Below are 16748 nucleotides of genomic sequence, written 5' to 3'. Positions count from 1 at the left end.
ATAACTTCACACAGGTGAAGTTACTATTTATTACTTGTAGACCCTAGGAGCCCTAAGCATGAACCCGGACTCCGTTCTGTTGTATGAACGCAGAACACAAAGCCATTCAGATCTCTGGATGAAAAGCCTTACCTAAGAATCTCTATTGTAACATGGTAAAAAGGCACATCACGTTCAGGTGATCAAACAGACTCGTGTACACCTAAGCAATTTGTCTGAAGCTGCTTTCTTCCTCTACAAGCCCTTCCAAAGCCCTCCATGCAGGCCGAGATCTTCAGAGCTAGGGTAAGCACCAAACCAGGACATGAAAACTCAGCCCTAAGCATCCGTAGGAGTCATGCGTATGACCCTGCAGAATGGTCCACTTCATTGCACTCATGTAGCTCCATCCATTCCCCCCAGAACAGGCAAACAGAGAGTAGGTTCCTTCTGGCCAGGGAAAAGCAGAATAGGATTGGCCCAGCATTTGTCATGGGGCAAGAACTTGAAAGCACTGGAACTGGTTGTTATCAACGGCTGTGAACAGGCAGAAACTCGGAAGGCAGTTGATGCACTGTGCTACAGAAGCAATGTGTTTCATTTAGATACCTGGTGGTGATCAAATCCATACAGTGCTTTATTTTCCCCTAGGTTTCTGTCAGTTCTGTTGTTCTCCTTTGTTTGTTGCTGTAATAGCCACTCAAAGACCCTGTCTAAACCGGGCTTTGAAGACTGTATTTGAAAAAAGAGTCCCATGTCCATTTCAAGATGGCTCCAGCAAAAGCCGTTTTCTAGGCTGCGTAGGCAGCAGCAGGACTATTCTTAAACCATTGCCAAGGAGTGCACCGAGACCAAGCACATAAAGATGAAGCCCAGTGGAGAGATTCTGAAGGGAATCAAGTCAACACGAAACAGTCCTGGCTCTAAGTATGAACATGATGTTAGAACCTGGCCAGACACCCGTGTCTGCACACATGACAGATAGAATTGTGGTTACGTTAGGTTCAAAGCCCAGCACAGAGTCTACATCGCTACTTTTCAGTGTAATATTTAACTGCATATCCAGTAATTTGTTCTATGTCATCAAATGCCAGCAATCCCCCACTGCTATATATATATTGGACAAACTGGACAGTCCCTACGGGAAAGAATCAATGGACACAAATCAGATCTATGTAAAGGGAACATACAGAAAACTGTTGGAGAACACTTCAAACTACCTATTCTTCCACTATTTGATCTGAGGAAGTGGGTCTGGCCCACGAAAGCTCATCACCTAATAAACCATCTTGTTAGTCTTTAAAGTGCTACATAGTCCTGTTTTTTGTTTCAAACTACCTAATCACTCTTTAAAAGTTCTCCAGGTGGCAGTCTTGTCACAAACCAATTCTACAAGACAAATACACAGAGAGGCCTCAGAATTACAATTCATCCACAAATTCAATTCTCACACTGATAACCTCCTCAATGGAGAATGCATAGCTGGGACATTATCAACCTAACTTTCAATGGAGGTGCCAACAGCTCTTCGTCTGTGTAGATTCTTGTGTTAGTACCCTTCCTATCTAATTGCTATCCTATGAGCCTTACCTGCTTCTTTTAACTATCCAATATTTAGGTGCTTATAGAGTATCAGTTCTGCCTACTTGTTTTTCTCTTTGATATTTTCATACCCTCTGCTCCTTGTTTCCCGCCCCCTTACTTTTTTTTCCTTCCCCCTTCTCCCCTATTTATTTTGGGTCTGCACATCCTAAACTCAAAACTCCGGTCATCTGAAAAAGTGGGCTGTGCTCACAAAAGCTCATGATGCCAGCTACATGTTTTGTTAGTCTATAAAGTGCTACCAGACCATTTGTTGTTTTTTAAGTTTATCTATGAAACAATTCAGCACAGCCCTATCTGCTATAGTTGACACCATGAGGCATTTTCAATGCAAGCAAAACAAATAAGTTTTAAAGCCATTAGAGTGGCAGTATCAGGCTGGTCTTGAAGCTCAAACTCCTTGTCCTGGGGGAGCTATTAGAAGAGCTTTTGCAGTCAGAAGGTCAAGAGCGCTGAGCTTGGAACAAGATGTGATTTGCAAAGAGGTGAAATTCTATTCAGAAAATATCTGGAACAGCCTAAAGAAGTTTCTGTTTCAGCACCACAGTCACTGCTCATCCCGTTTTTAAGAATATGGTTTTAAGAACATGCAAAAGGCTCAGACAGTGATTTATTTCCCACTGCAGAAATCCTGCAAACAAACAGCTTTCTGGGAGGGACGGACAGTTCCCACTGACATCTACTCAAACAGATTTATTTAATTGGAGTATTTAATCTCTACTTATAGGAATAGGGAACTTCATTCATTTTGTGTTATCCACCCCCTCCAGCCCCCACTCCACCCCCCATAAATAAAGAGCTGTTGAATCACATCTCTGATTGCTTGACCTGTTTACTCAGCTACCCCAGAAATGGGCAGTCTCTGATCAATTGAAGCAAAATGCAGGACAATGTAGCACTTTAAAGACTAACAAGATGGTTTATTAGATGATGAGCTTTCGTGGGCCAGACCCACTTCCTCAGATCTGAGGAAGTGGGTCTGGCCCACAAAAGCTCATCATCTAATAAACCATCTTGTTAGTCTTTAAAGTGCTACATTGTCCTGCATTTTGCTTCACCTACCCCAGACTAACACGGCTACATTTCTATCTCTGATCAATTGCTCCTTCTTTTAGATCCCCAATAAAAGGTGGGGTAGAAGGTAGGCCGGAGACGTTTTTTGTAGACTGCTGATCAACAAGCATGAGTTGCTACTCATTGCTACAAAGATCAACACTTTTCCTCTGCATTTGCTCATTTCTCTGAGTTCTTTCCTGGCAGGGTAGGAAAAGGCAGATTAGGAACATCTTTTCTGGAAAGTACAAAAATGTAATTTGTAATTCAGGCAATTCATACCCCTTTACACTTGTACAACTCCACTGACTTCAGAGTTAATTCCCAATTTACACCCGTGTATGTCAGAGGAGAATCAGGACCATGACATTAAAACTGTTCAAATAGAAGCCCAAAGTATCCCAAGAAACATCTCTCATATCATGGGTGGAACAGGCAATTGCAACAGAGTCCATGATATTCTGTGACTATAGGATGGAAGGAGAGACTATATTCCAGTCTGGGCTGTTAATCCCAGTTAGCGCAAGCAATTAATACAATACTATAAATTCACCACTGTCATAAATAAATATTTTTATTTGATAAAACTGTCCACCTGGTTCTGTCCTTCCCCCCCTTGGGTATTCATTATCGGACCCATGATTCTCGCGACACCCTTCTTCTTGTTCAGACAATCGCTAAGACAAGCTACTTTTTTATATTTATGGGAGATAATGCTGCCCAATTCTTACTTACAATGTCACCTAAAAGTGACAACAGGCGTTTGCATGGCACTGGTATAGCCAGAACTGCAAAGTATTCACGTGCCAGATATGCTATGCTAACCATTTGCATGCTCCTTCATATCTTAAACACTATTTCAGAAGACATTCTTCCACGCTGATGATGCTTGTTAAAAAAAATATGTCTTAATTAAATTTGTGGCTGAACAACTGGGAGGAGGGGTGGGGAATTTTCTGTATGATCTGTGGTTTTATGCGCATTTTTCTATAAATTTTGTGTCATGTACTCAGAGGATGAAAATGAAGCACACACGGCTTTGGATTGTTGTTAGAAAGCAGAATCCACACGTTCTCACTTTCAGACTGTCTGAACAAGAAGTAAAACTGAGTGGACCTGCAGACTCTGAAGTTACCTGTTCATGATAAAGAGATTGCACTATGGTACTTGTATGAGGTGAACTGAAAAATACTATTTAGTTTACCTTTTTTTTTTTTTTTTTTTTTAAAACAGTGCAAGTATTTCTAATGAAAAATAATAATATAAAGTGAGTAGTGTGCACTTTGTATCCTGCTGTGCTGTAAATGAAATCAATATACAGTAAACTTCCGATAATCTGCCACCTTTAGGACCCAGGGGGTGCCGGATTATCAGATATGCCGGACTATCGGAAGAGGGGGCTATGAGGGACCTGGGGTGCTGTGGTGGGGATGCCACCACAGACCCCTCATAGCCCCCCCTTCCAATAGTCCGTCTCTGCCCCAGGCATCCCCGATTCAGCCACTGCTGGTCAGTTTCAGCGGCAGCTGAATCGAGGATGCCTGGGGCAGAGCAGCTGGTGTGCTGCCGGGTTGGTCCCGCAGCGCCAAGGGGTGGCGCTACCGGACCAACCGGGCAGCACCCCAGCTGCTCTGCTCCAGCTGTCCCCAATTCAGCCGCTGCTGAAATTGACCAGCGGCTGACTCCGGGAAGCTGGGGCAGTCCTCAGGCTTCCCGGAGTCAGCCGCTGGTCAATTTCAGCAGCGGCTGAATCAGGGAAGCCGGGGGCAGAGTAGCTCCAATGGTCCAGCTGCCTGGAGCACTTCCGGGTTCCTGATGGTGCCAGACCATCAGGAGTGCCGGACCATCAGATGCCGGACCAATGGAGTTTTACTGTATTTGAAAATGTAGAAAATCATCCAAAATAGCCATAGTAAATTTAAATTGGTATTCTATTATTGTTTAACAGTGTGATTAAAACTGTGATTGTGTGTATTTTTAATCTCACTATTAATTACCATTTTAAAATAATTTGGCAGCCTTAATTCCAGTTCAACTAAGGCTACAAGAACCCAGCAGCTAAAGCTTCCACTACATAAAGAGTTACTCTGTCCATTTTTATGGGGACATTCCATTTCATTCTGTGTTGCTGCATGCCTATTCCCTCAGAGGAGAGAAAAAGAAAGCCTGAATTAAGTCTGATCTCAACACTGCAAATCAAACACCTCTCCTATAATTTCTTATCCACTAATCTTACAAAGATTGCCTTTAAATTCTCGAGAAAGCCATGAAAATGAATTCCAAAGTCATTACTTTTCCTCTGACTACAACATTATGCTGTTCGGCACAGTTTATATTTCCCTAAGTGCTAAGTTCCGCTAGTTTTTTATCACAGCACCGGATAAGAACAACTCTGATGGACGTAAAGAGTTTTCCTGCTCACCCTGCAGCAGGAAAACCAGCCCTGGGTTCTGAGGATTTGCAGAATGGTTTTGGGCAAATGACTTGACATCACTATACCTCAGCTTCCTCCCCCTGTTAAGGGGGCATCTTTCTTAGCCTGCAGGGCTGAAGAGAGGTGAAATGCTTTCAGCCACTGCAGTGAAATGTGATACATAAAATAAGTGTGAATTATTAACACTTCATACTGAAAGGACAGAGGGACCGAAACTTTAAAAAAAGCCACAAAACCTTGAAGTACAGGCAATCCCCGAGTTACACGTAACCGACTTATGTCGGATCCGCAGTTACGAACGGGGTTTTTCTTGCCCCGGAGGACAGAACGCCCAGATGCACCGCAGTCCCGCCGCCCGCGTCCTCCGGGACGAGAAAAGCTGCTCCGCATCTCCCTGGTCTGCTGGGGGGCGCTTTCCCCCCCCCCCCAGCAGACCAGGGAGACGCTGAGCAAAGCCGCGGGCACACGGGCAGCGGGACAGCCCAGACGCGCCACGGCTGTCCCGCCGCCCGCGTCCTCCGGGACGAGAAAAGCTGCTCCGCATCTCCCTGGTCTGCTGGGGGGCGCTTCCCCCCCCCCCAGCAGACCAGGGAGACGCTGAGCAAAGCCGCGGAGCACACAGGCAGCGGGACAGCCCAGACGCGCCACGGCTGTCCCGCTGCCCGCGTGCTCCGCGGCTTTGCTCCCCGTCTCCCTGGTCTGCTGGAGACCAGCAGACCAGGGAGATGCGGAGCAAAGCCGCGGAGGACCCGGGCGGCGGGACAGCGGTGCGTCTCGTCCGCCGCACGCGTCTCCCTGGTCTGCTGGGGGGGAAGCGCGCGCAGTTAGTGCACCCCCCCCAGCAGACTAGGCTTTTCTCCGGACGCCTGTGGTAGAGCAGCTGCGGCGCTATGGGACCAACCCGGCAGCACCCCAGCTGCTCTGCCCCAGGCGTCCCCAAGTCAGCCTCTGCTGAAACTGACCAGCGCTGATTACAGGAAGCCCGAGGCAGAGTTGCTCTGCCCCGTGCTTCCTGGAATCAGCCGCTGATCAGTTTCAGCAGCAGCTGACTTGGGGACGCCTGAGGTTCTTAAGTTGAATCTGTATGTAAGAACTGGCGTCCAGATTCAGCCTGTTGAAACTGATCAGCGGCTGATTCCAGGAAGCCCAGGGAAGAGCAACTCTGCCTCGGGCTTCCTGTAGTTAGCCGCTGGTCAGTTTCAGCAGCGGCTGAATCTGGATGCCAGTTCCGACTTACATACAGATTCAACTTAAGAACAAACCTACAGTCCCTATCTTGTACGTAACCCGGGGACTGCCTGTACAGTACAAGGTGCCAGTGACACCATGAAAAGCAAGCCCTTACTAACTGTTTTTAAGGCATTGGCCGTAAACTGGAAGAAGCAGGAGACCAAAAGCCCACTGTCGGGCAGTGCAGATCGTACCTTGGTACATCTCAATTGCTAGCAGTTGAATGCACTTTCAGATATAAAGCAATGGGCTGAGGGGGTGGAATAATATTAATTTGGAGGAGGGAGCAATATATCAAGAAAGGGCCTCAAGGGCCAGATCTTTTACCAGTGTAAATCCATGTCGATGCAGTGAAATCAAGCCAGCTGTTCCTGTTGCTCCTGGGAGAATTCTGCGCCACCCACACAGGTGCAGAATTCATCTGTCCTGGGTTTTTTTTTCCCCCTCCAAAGAAAAATGCATTCTGCAGGAGAGGCGCTGCAGCTCTGTCTGTCACCCACCGGGGGCCGCTCACCGGCCACAGCAATCAAGCACCGACAGAGCGTAGAGGCAGAATCTCTTACTGCACTGGGCCGGGTAAGGAGGCATGGGATGTGGAGCGGGGGGTTCAGAACAGCTAGTGGGGAGGGACACAGAATGGAGAGGGAGTGCCAAACCAACTGGAGGTGGAAGGTGGCTGACTGGGGGGGCAGGAACACATAAGGATGGGATGGGGGGGGGATGGATTGCCAAGTGGGGATCCGGGGACACCTGGGGGCAGGATGGTACAGGGACACATCGGGATGGGGGTGGGTGAATAGGGGTGCATGGACACTAGGGAGAAGAGAGGTGCAGGGCCACATGGGAATGGGAAGGAGCAGGGTCGCATGGGGACGAGGTGAGGGAAAGTGATTGACTGGGGCACATGGACATGCTGCCTCACTGACTGGGAAAGGCTAGGGCAAGATTGCATAGGAGAGGCTCTCCAGCTCTCTAACAATTCCATATTTACACACACACACACACCTCTCTCTCTCTTCACAGGCTCCTTCCCAGCCATTACTTGCCTCTACACACACACCTCTCTCTCTTCACAGGCTCCTTCCCAGCCATTACTTCCCTCTACACACACACACACACACACACACACACACACACACACACACACACACACACACCCACCCACCCACCCCCTACCTCTCTCTCTCTTCACAGGCTCCTTCCCAGCCATTACTTCCCTCTGCACTGCTTCTGAAGGATATGGGAAATGCATTTCTGTACTTTAAATGAATTATTACTCCAAGTTCTGCATTAATTTGCCCAGTATGCAACTTAAGTCAAGAGAACATTTCCTGAATCTTTTTGTGGTCTGTACTGTTACAGACAGACTTGCTGACAGGTATTTTGAACTAAATCACCAAAAAATTGAAATTGGTGTGATTATATTGTGTTATTTTGACAAAAAATATGCAAGTTTTGCAGTATTCTAAAATACAGTGTGCAGAATTTTTAATGCAGAATTCCTTCAGTCAATTCACACCAGATGAGGATTTGGTCCAGTGAGGCTAAGGGCATGTCTTCTTTACAGGTTAGATCCCTGGGTAGCAATTGATCCAACGGGGGTTAATTTATCGAGTCTACTATAGACATGATCAATCAACTACCAAAGGCTCTTCTGTCAACTCTGTTACTCCACCAAAACAAGAAGAGTAAGCGGAGTCAACAGGAGAGCATGAGCTGTTGACTTACCGCACTGAAGATACTGCAGCAAACAGACCTAAGTATGTCGACTTCATCTACATTATTCATGTAGCTAACTTGCACAACTGAAGTCAATAGCCCACAGTACTCTGGACAAGGCTTAAGAGACACACAACCTGGTTCACTGCCATGGGACTGCAGTTTTACACCACTGTAGCTCACCCCAGTAAAACTGGGGCCACGCAGCACGGAACGAGACTCTGTTTGCTCTGACAAAAACTGTAAGTATCCGAGGACTTGGAAGGAGATTTTCAAAAATACTAACACTCCCACATCACTTAAGTCCTGTTGGCTCTCAGTGGCACTGATACTTTTGAAAATCCCAACCTACACTTTTACCTGGATCTCTAGAATGCTCTTCAACCCCACAAAATAGCAGTGGTTAGCAAGTAGATAAAAAGGGATAGCAGAATGATTCAAACATCACACTGCAAAGGAGAATTATAATTCTATGCAATTAAACTATCTATTCTGCCACCTAGTTCATCTGATCTACAGGCAGTCCCCGGGTTACGTACAAGATAGGGACTGTAGGTTTGTTCTTAAGTTGAATCTGTATGTAAGTCGGGACTGGCGTCCAGATTCAGACACTGCTGAAACTGACCGCCAGTTCTGACTTACATACAGAATCAACTTAAGAACCCCAGGCGTCCCCAAGTCAGCTGCTGCTGAAACTGATCAGCAGCTGATTCCAGGAAGCCCGGGGCAGAGCAACTCTGCCTGGGGCTTCCTGTAGTCAGCGCTGGTCAGTTTCAGCAGAAGCTGACTTGGGGACGCCTGGGGCAGAGCAGCTGGGGTGCTACTGGACCAACCCAGCAGCACCCCATCTGCTCTGCCCCAGACGTCCTGATTCAGCCGCTGCTGAAACTGACCAGCAGCGGCTGAATCAGGACCTGGGGCAGAGCAGCTGGGGTGCTGCCGGGTTGGTCCAGTAGTGCCCACGGGCGCTGCAGGACCAATCGGCAGCGCCCCAGCTGCTCTGCCCCAGAGTCCAAAACAAAAGCCTGGTCTGCTGGGGGGGGGGAGCACACTAGCTGCGCCCCCCCCCCCCCCCCAGCAGACCAGGGACACGGGGAGCAGAGTCGCAGCGGCAGCGGCTTCAGTCAGGGTGCCTGTGGTCTGCTGGGGATCGTCCCCAGCAGACCACAGGCACCGGGTCTCATGCGGCAGCAGCGGGGGTTCCCGCGCTTCTGAGGCTTTGCTCTGGCAAAGCCTCAGAAGCGCAGGAACCCGCCCGCTGCTGCCGCTTGGGTCCCGGTGCCTGTGGTCTGCTGGGGACGGTCCCCAGCAGACCACAGGCACCGGCACCCAAGTGGCAGCAGCAGCGGTTCCCGCGCTTCCGAGGCTTTGCTCTGGCAAAGCCTCAGAAGCGCGGGAACCCGCCCGGTGCCCCTGGTCTGCTGGAGACGGTCTCCAGCAGACCAGGGGCACCGGAGCAGCTTACGAACGGGGCTTTCTCACCCCGACTTCCAGGGCGAGAAAGCTCCGTTCGTAAGTGCGGATCCGACGTAAGTCGGATCCGCGTAAGTCGGGGACTGCCTGTATAATGCAAACTCTAAGGCTAGGTCTACATTAGACCGGGAAGGTTGGGTGAAGGTATGCAACTCCAGCTACATAAAATACATAGCTGCAGTCAGCTTACCTTAAGACAAACTTGGCACCTCCTTCACAAAGGGAGGCCAAGGGGAGCAAATGCTCCTGTTGGCTTCCCTTACACCTAGCAACTGCAAGGAGTACTAACGCTGTCCGGAGCCACCCTCAGCATTTGATTTAGCTGGTTTTAAGTAGACCCACTAAACTGAACTCCAGAAGATCACTCTCCAGCATGACAAGTGAAGACATGGCCTAAATCACAATTATTAACTGCAGGTTATCTGATAGAACAAACTCACCTTTAAAATAAAAAATGAATCATGGTTGCACTACAGCCATTGCAACGTTCATATGTCACAACAACAACTGCTGCCATGATCAGACTTCTTGCCAAGTGGAGTAAAATGCTTTGAACCTGCAAAGGTCGGAGCTACCTGCATTTTAGCCTTCAGCTAATGATAACACCACAAAGATCAAAAGCCCAGTAGGGAACATGCTATGCTTTACAGGACAATTTGTTCCCACACGGCAGATCTTAAACCAACTTCATCAATCAATGAGAGACTATGCCCAGTGCTATACTCTCATCCTCTTCCATACATAGAATTGAATTAGTGATGTTAGCTATCGGTTAACTGAATAGTTGACTAACCGTGTGACTTCTTAGAGGTTAGTCAACTATTCTATAGTCCCTGGTTGCGGGACCAATGCACTCCAGCCCCACTACCGGGTAGCCCACTCTCTCTCTATCAGAGGCAGCAGCGTGGGGTGCCAGGTGGGAGCCAGCCCATGAGCGAAGCCAGTTTAAAAATCAGTTCTCTTTGCCGACTTCCTGCCTGATACAGAGGAAGCAGTGCAGGATGGCAGCAGCCACAGTTCACGGAGGGGCCGAGCTCCCCACAGATAGAGGCCACTTGGGGGAGCTTGCCATGGACAAAGGCTGCTCTGGCAGCAGCACCTGTCCACAGGGTTCCGCGGAATGCAGAGCAGCCTCTGCCTGCAGCGAGCCTGGGACTACCGCCAGAAGGGGCCTCTGCTTGCTGCAGGCCTGGACTCGCCATGGGCAGAGGCTGCTTTGTGGCAGCCTCTTCTGAGCCTCCCCTCTCCCGCCCACGCTTCTACCTCTGATAGAGGCAGCAGACCAAGGGAGTTGGAGGAGGCGGCACTGTGGAGCTGGTGCTGCAGGGAACCGGCTTTTAAGACCGCTCCCCCCAGCACCGGTTCCTGCTTCCCCCTGGCCTTGCTGCCTCTGATTCTGAGGCAGCAAGGGGGGATGAAAGTAGTCAACTAAATTAACCGATAAGCCTACCTCGGCACATCCCTAATCGTTCACATCCCTAAATTGAATCTAGGCCTTTTACATGACAGGGCAGAGCATTAACTAAGAAGAACTCCTCCCCCTTCCCCCAAATAAACAGCATTCTTACTTATTCCATGTGACACTTGGTACATTAAAAATGACACCAAAAATACAGTCTGTATCACAAAAATTGTTTTCAAAACCACTGCTAAAAATGTATCTATTTCTACCCCTAAAAACTCATGGTTCTGCCTTTAGAAGACATGCAACAAACCAATCATTATTCAGTGACCAAGCTACTGCAAAGGGAGCCTTATTGCTGCCCCAGAATATAAATATCACTGCTTCTCCAGGTCACTTATTTACAGTTTATTTCTCTTAGCTTACAGCTCTATAAATATTATCATTTTGGTCACAGCCTCTCATTTCAACCCAGCATTGTCTGAGGCTGTCAAGAGAAGGCAGGTACATGACAGGCAAGAGATAAAGATCACCACCAACCTCCAGCTAATTGACAACAAGCAATTTCTGATTTGCAGAATGTTAGACACAAATTAAATTGTGAATACAGTTTCTAAATAATTGTTATTAAATTCCTTCTATTGACAAGCTATTCAAGTAACATTAGCATTGATCAATAGAGATTACAATGTGCCATCTCTGCATTCTTCTAAGGCAGAGGTGGGCAAGAGCCTGACAGCGAGCTGGATCCAGCCCAACAAGCCACCAGATCTGGCCCACAGCCACCTCACTGGAACCCTCAAGTAGAGAGCAGCTCATGCTTTTTAAAAAGTGAGCTGCTCTCCACTCTGGATGGTTGGGAGGGTGTCTTTGCACACTGTCTCCACCCTACAGTAAAATCTCTCAACTCCCATTGGTCATTTTCTGGCCAATAGGAGCTTGGAAATTTTGCTGGGGCTAGGGGCAGTGTGGAAAGCCTTTTCCCCACCAATGCCTGGAGTGGAGCCATGTGGAGCAGCGAGCAGCCTGCAGCAGACAGTCTGCCTTAGGTTTCTGCAGGGCTGCTGGCTGGGAGCTGCCTAGGTAAGCACCTCCCACCCACAGCCTGCCTCTGGCACACACTCCCCACCCCCTGCTGCTGACTATCTGCTCTAGGCCACTACCCAAACCCTCTGTACCTCTTTTGCCCTTTTCCCAGGTCACAACTCCTTCCCTGACCCTGCAAACCCTCCTACAGGCCAGACTCCTTTTCTGCACCCATACCCCCTCCCAGACCCTGCACCCCATTCTCCTGCTCCAGGTCACCACTCAAACCCTCTGCACCTCCTTCATCCAGGTCACAACTCCCTCCCAGACCCCCTCTCCCAGGCCAGAATCCTCTCCTGAACCCTTCCCCCTCCTGGACTGTGCACCCCAAGTCCCTGACACAAATTACAGCCCCCTCCTTTACCCAAATTCCCTCTCAGAGCCCTCACTCCCCTACCCCAAGCTCCCTTCTGCACCCAACCTCCAATCAAGACTCCACACCCCTCCATAGATGTGCAGCCCTTGACCACTTGCCAAAACCTTAGAGTGGCCCATCCCATTAAAAATTATTGGCTACCCCTACCCTACAGCTAGCTTAGGTTGCCCATCACTGCTCTCATTTCTCTCCAAGCTTGGTTTTCTTTAGGGCTTCCTCTGTAGGATCTTTGCCTCCATCTCAGTGGGCGGGAAGATTGTCGTAACCAAGATGATCTCCTGGGCTAGATTGGATTTGCTAACCGCGCTTGTGGACATAGAATTTACAGGGTGCGCTGACTGAATTGAAGCAGCGCTTTGACTGGATGCCACGGGAGCGCACGGCTCTCAGTCACTGTTGCATACAATCAGCACGCACCTCATGTCACCTGCCCTTGCTCAATGTGCGTGTCACTTTAGTAATACCCGTAGGAAAAAAAACTATGTGGATGGAAACCAAAGGAATCTAGCAGCCTTGCACGTCAGCAACGATAAACATGGGCCATACATAGAACCCCAATGGGCCGCACACTGCCCACCACTGAATTAGAGTGATGTTGATGTTGGATTTATGTTGTTCCCAACAAAGGCTCATTCCAGCAAGGGGCTAAGTTTGGATTTTATGTGGGCTGTGTATTTTCCGTTCAGATTCAGAACAGAGTGGGAACTCCATCTGCATTCACACCCCCGCATCCACGCTATTAGGAAAAGTGCCGTCGGACACTTACTAACCACCAGGGATCAAAATACCTGTCAGAGATCTCTTCCAGAAAAACAGCATCTTCCCCTGCACACTGCTCCCAACATCATGTTTAGGTACTGGCTCATCACTAAGTCAGAAAAAAGAGTAACATCAACACCAAGTCGTCCCTTGGAGCTGGCCCCATCCAAGTATAGACCTGGTCCGTCCCACCACTGATGGGAAATTCTGAGAGGATTACAGCAGAAAGAATGTAGGTAGTAGGGATGTAAAATTTCAATTATTTAGCTAATCGAATACAGGCAGTCCCCGGGTTACGTACAAGATAGGGACTGTAGGTTTGTTCTTAAGTTGAACCTGTATGTAAGTCGGAACTGGCGTCCAGATTCAGCCGCTGCTGAAACTGACCGCCAGTTCTGATTTACATACAGAATCAACTTAAGAACCCCAGGCATCCCCAAGTCAGCTGCTGCTGAAACTGATCAGCATCTGATTCCAGGAAGCCCGGGGCAAAGCAACTCGGGCTTCCTGAAACTGACCAGCAGCGGCTGAATCAGGACGCCTGGGGCAGAGCAGCTGGGGTGCTGCCGGGTTGGTCCAGTAGCTCCCAGAGCAGCGCGGCGGGACCAACCGGCAGCGCCCCAGCTGCTCTGCCCCAGGAGTCCGGAGAAAAACCTAGTCTGCTGGGGGGGAGGGGGCGTACTAGCTGCGCCCCCCCCCCCACCCCAGCAGACCAGGAAGACGCGGGCGGCGGACCGAGACGCACCGCGGTCCCGCCGCCTGGGTCCTCCGCAGCTTTGCTCCCAGTCTCCCTGGTCTGCTGGGAGCAAAGCCTCTGAGGACTCCCCTGCTGATCCCAGGGCTCCACGTGGCATTGCCACTTTGAAGCATCGCCTCTTCTTCACACCCCCTTGCTGCCTCTCTTTTGATAGAGGCAGCAAAGGGAGGAGAGGGAAGCAACTAGTCAACTAGCCTTATCAACTATCTGATAAGATTTGCTTATTGGATAGTAGACTAGTCATTCAGTAGGCATGGTGGCAAGCCAAAGAGAATCTACACCATTCCTCTATAGCTCCAGTGCCTCTGCAATGCGTAACAGAGTTTGAGACAACAAGACTAGTAAATATGTGTCTCAAGCACACAGGCTGCAGACATGTGGAGGAAGAAGGTACCACTTTGACAGTCTGCTCCCAGATTACTTTGGGTTTACAGGCCAAGTTCCCTATTTGCAGAGAACAGAAAAACTGCACAATATTGAGAAAAATGCACTTACACAAAACACAACAAAAAAAGCTAACCTCCTTCCCCACAAACACCTGCTGATTAGATTTGTCTAATCTTACCAGAGATTGTTCTTAAATTCAGAGTAGAGGAAACAATGCAAGGCCCAGAAAAAAACAGAGAGTGGCTCCAGCGTCAAAGCAATGGAAGACACTTACCATGTGGCCGAGGCACTGTAGGGGAACATTATGCCTGGAAATGTTGCACCATATATCAAGCTAATTGGTTCTATATTCTGGGCAAGAGAGGGAATTTGCTCAAAATGAAATAAACAAATGGCTGCTTTAACAGTAAGAAATGGTTTTATGGGTTAATCAGTCATTAAAAGCAGGCAAAATATAAAGCTATGAATATAAACCAGGATTCTTTCCCTGCATAAGTCTCCCAGGCCTGAAATATCCAAGGCTGCTACAAGTAAGTTTCAACATATCCCCTCCCCCGCGCAAGTCAACCAGACCCCTATAAGCTCATCATAACAACTGTCACCCCCATACCACAGCCCAGGAAAATGAATTAGCTCTGAACCCTTTAAGGTAGTTGGGGACACTCTGTACCTCAAATTAGTACTTTAGAACCACAATATTCACCAACATTAGAGGATTATGATCATTTTTGTAAAACACATGCCTTGTGCGGTATCATTTTAAAAGTCTTGATCTGTCCGACCTTAATGTCCTGATGGAATGTACATACTATAGGGCAACGTCTACACTGCAGGCTTCTTGCGCAACAATGGCCATTCTTGCGCAAAAACATGTGGAGAATCTACACTGCACGTGCGTTCTTGCACAAGTAAATTTACAATAAGGCATCGGAACAGAGGGCTTCTTGTGCAAGAGTTATTCCTCTCCCCATGAGGAATAAGCCCTCTTGTGCAAGAAGGCAGTGTGGACGGGCAACAGGGATTTCTTGTGCTAGAAACCCCTATGGCTAAAATGGCCATCAGAGCTTTCTTGCGCAAGAGAGCGACCACACTGCCATGGGCGCTCTTGCGCAAAACAGTTCTTGTGCAAGAAGCCTGCAGTGTAGACGTAGCCTAACTGTATGGAAAGGTATGAGGTATTGCTATGTGTGTTACTGAACTAGGTGGGCAGACACCTACAGCTGGCCTCTTAGTAGCAACAAAGGAGTAGTTATCACTAACCAGATAGGCATGAGTGGCCCATCAAGAAGAATCCACTACCCTATAGGCTTGTTAGAGGAAGCACACAGGCAAGCCACATCACAGCAAGGATCTTTCTAGAATGTGTAGGAGACAGACAATGGCATCATCAATTGGCCTCTCTCCTCTCCCTACCCCCCAGTCTCAATACCTGAAAGACAAATGAGCCAGGGAGATTGGTTCCAGACAGGAAAGGACCCGCCAGCTGAACTGGGAGCTGCTTGTCTGTTCGGATGAGCAGGGCTTGACAAAGTATTGAATCTACTCGCCTGTGGCAAGCAGATTTCAGCCAGGCGCCCCCGTCCATTTGCAATGCGCGCATGCGCAATGCGGGTCACGCACATGCGCAATGTGGGGCTGGCGAGGATGAGAGACTCCTTGAATCAAATTTTGCTTAAGCCAAGTTTACACTGGCACTTTACAGTGCTGTAATGTTTTGGTTCAGGGCTTTTAAAAAAAAAAATCACACCCCCTCCTGGAGCGCAACAACTTACAGTGCTGTAAAGCGCCAGTGTGAACCAGGCTACAGTGCTGTTAGCAACTCCCCTCATGGAGGTGGTTTACATAGATCTCTCTTCTGGTGCTCATGCTGTGGCCACACTTCCCATTAAAAGCACTGCCGTGGCTGCGCTTTACATTTTTAAGTGTAGACAAAGTCTTAGTCTGTTAAAGTTAGAAATCAGACTGTGTTTCTCTGTTTATTTCTTAGGCAACCAATTTTGATCTGCATGCCTGTTACTTATAATTGATGAAAAACTGCAGTATGTTTTGCCTAAAACAGCGGGTTTTTGGTTGAAGTGGCTGGGGAATCTCAGCCCAGATTACAGGGTGCACATCCACTTCCTTTCCAAAAAACAGTGAATTTATTACTGTCCTTGCACTGCCCAAGGGGGCTCCGGGGGATCTCGACCTATGTAAAACGGTGTGTTTCTGGGGTGTTGGGGTGATTTTCTGATGCCTCTTTCTGTATGATTCCTGAGTGGCGCAGGGAGTATTTGTGCAATTTAACTGGATGTATGACTCCATATGTTGATGGCTGAATGATCACAGCCAATGTTCCATCCATGAGCGGAATAAATTTTTGTATGCGCATCAAGGGAGAAGAAACAAAAACCTAGCTGTGGGCGCTCTGCTAACCAGCTGGGCTGAGTCTCAATCTCTCCCAAGTGGCCACACAAGCTCCCAGGTTACAGGGAACACAGATTGCAGTGCC

At 48.5% G+C, this 16748-nt stretch overlaps 1 protein-coding gene across 1 annotated transcript in view; it reads right to left on the bottom strand.

The window, feature by feature from the left end:
• Nucleotides 1–16748, bottom strand: part of PDIA5 (protein disulfide isomerase family A member 5) — a 151004-nt gene that overhangs the window by 44305 nt on the left and 89951 nt on the right. The window lies entirely within an intron of this gene.

Source organism: Pelodiscus sinensis, chromosome 7, assembly GCF_049634645.1.
Source record: "Pelodiscus sinensis isolate JC-2024 chromosome 7, ASM4963464v1, whole genome shotgun sequence".
Classification (NCBI taxonomy): Eukaryota; Metazoa; Chordata; order Testudines; family Trionychidae; genus Pelodiscus; species Pelodiscus sinensis.
The sequence above is the reverse complement of the archived record's forward strand: the minus strand, read 5'-3'. Positions and strand labels throughout refer to the sequence as shown.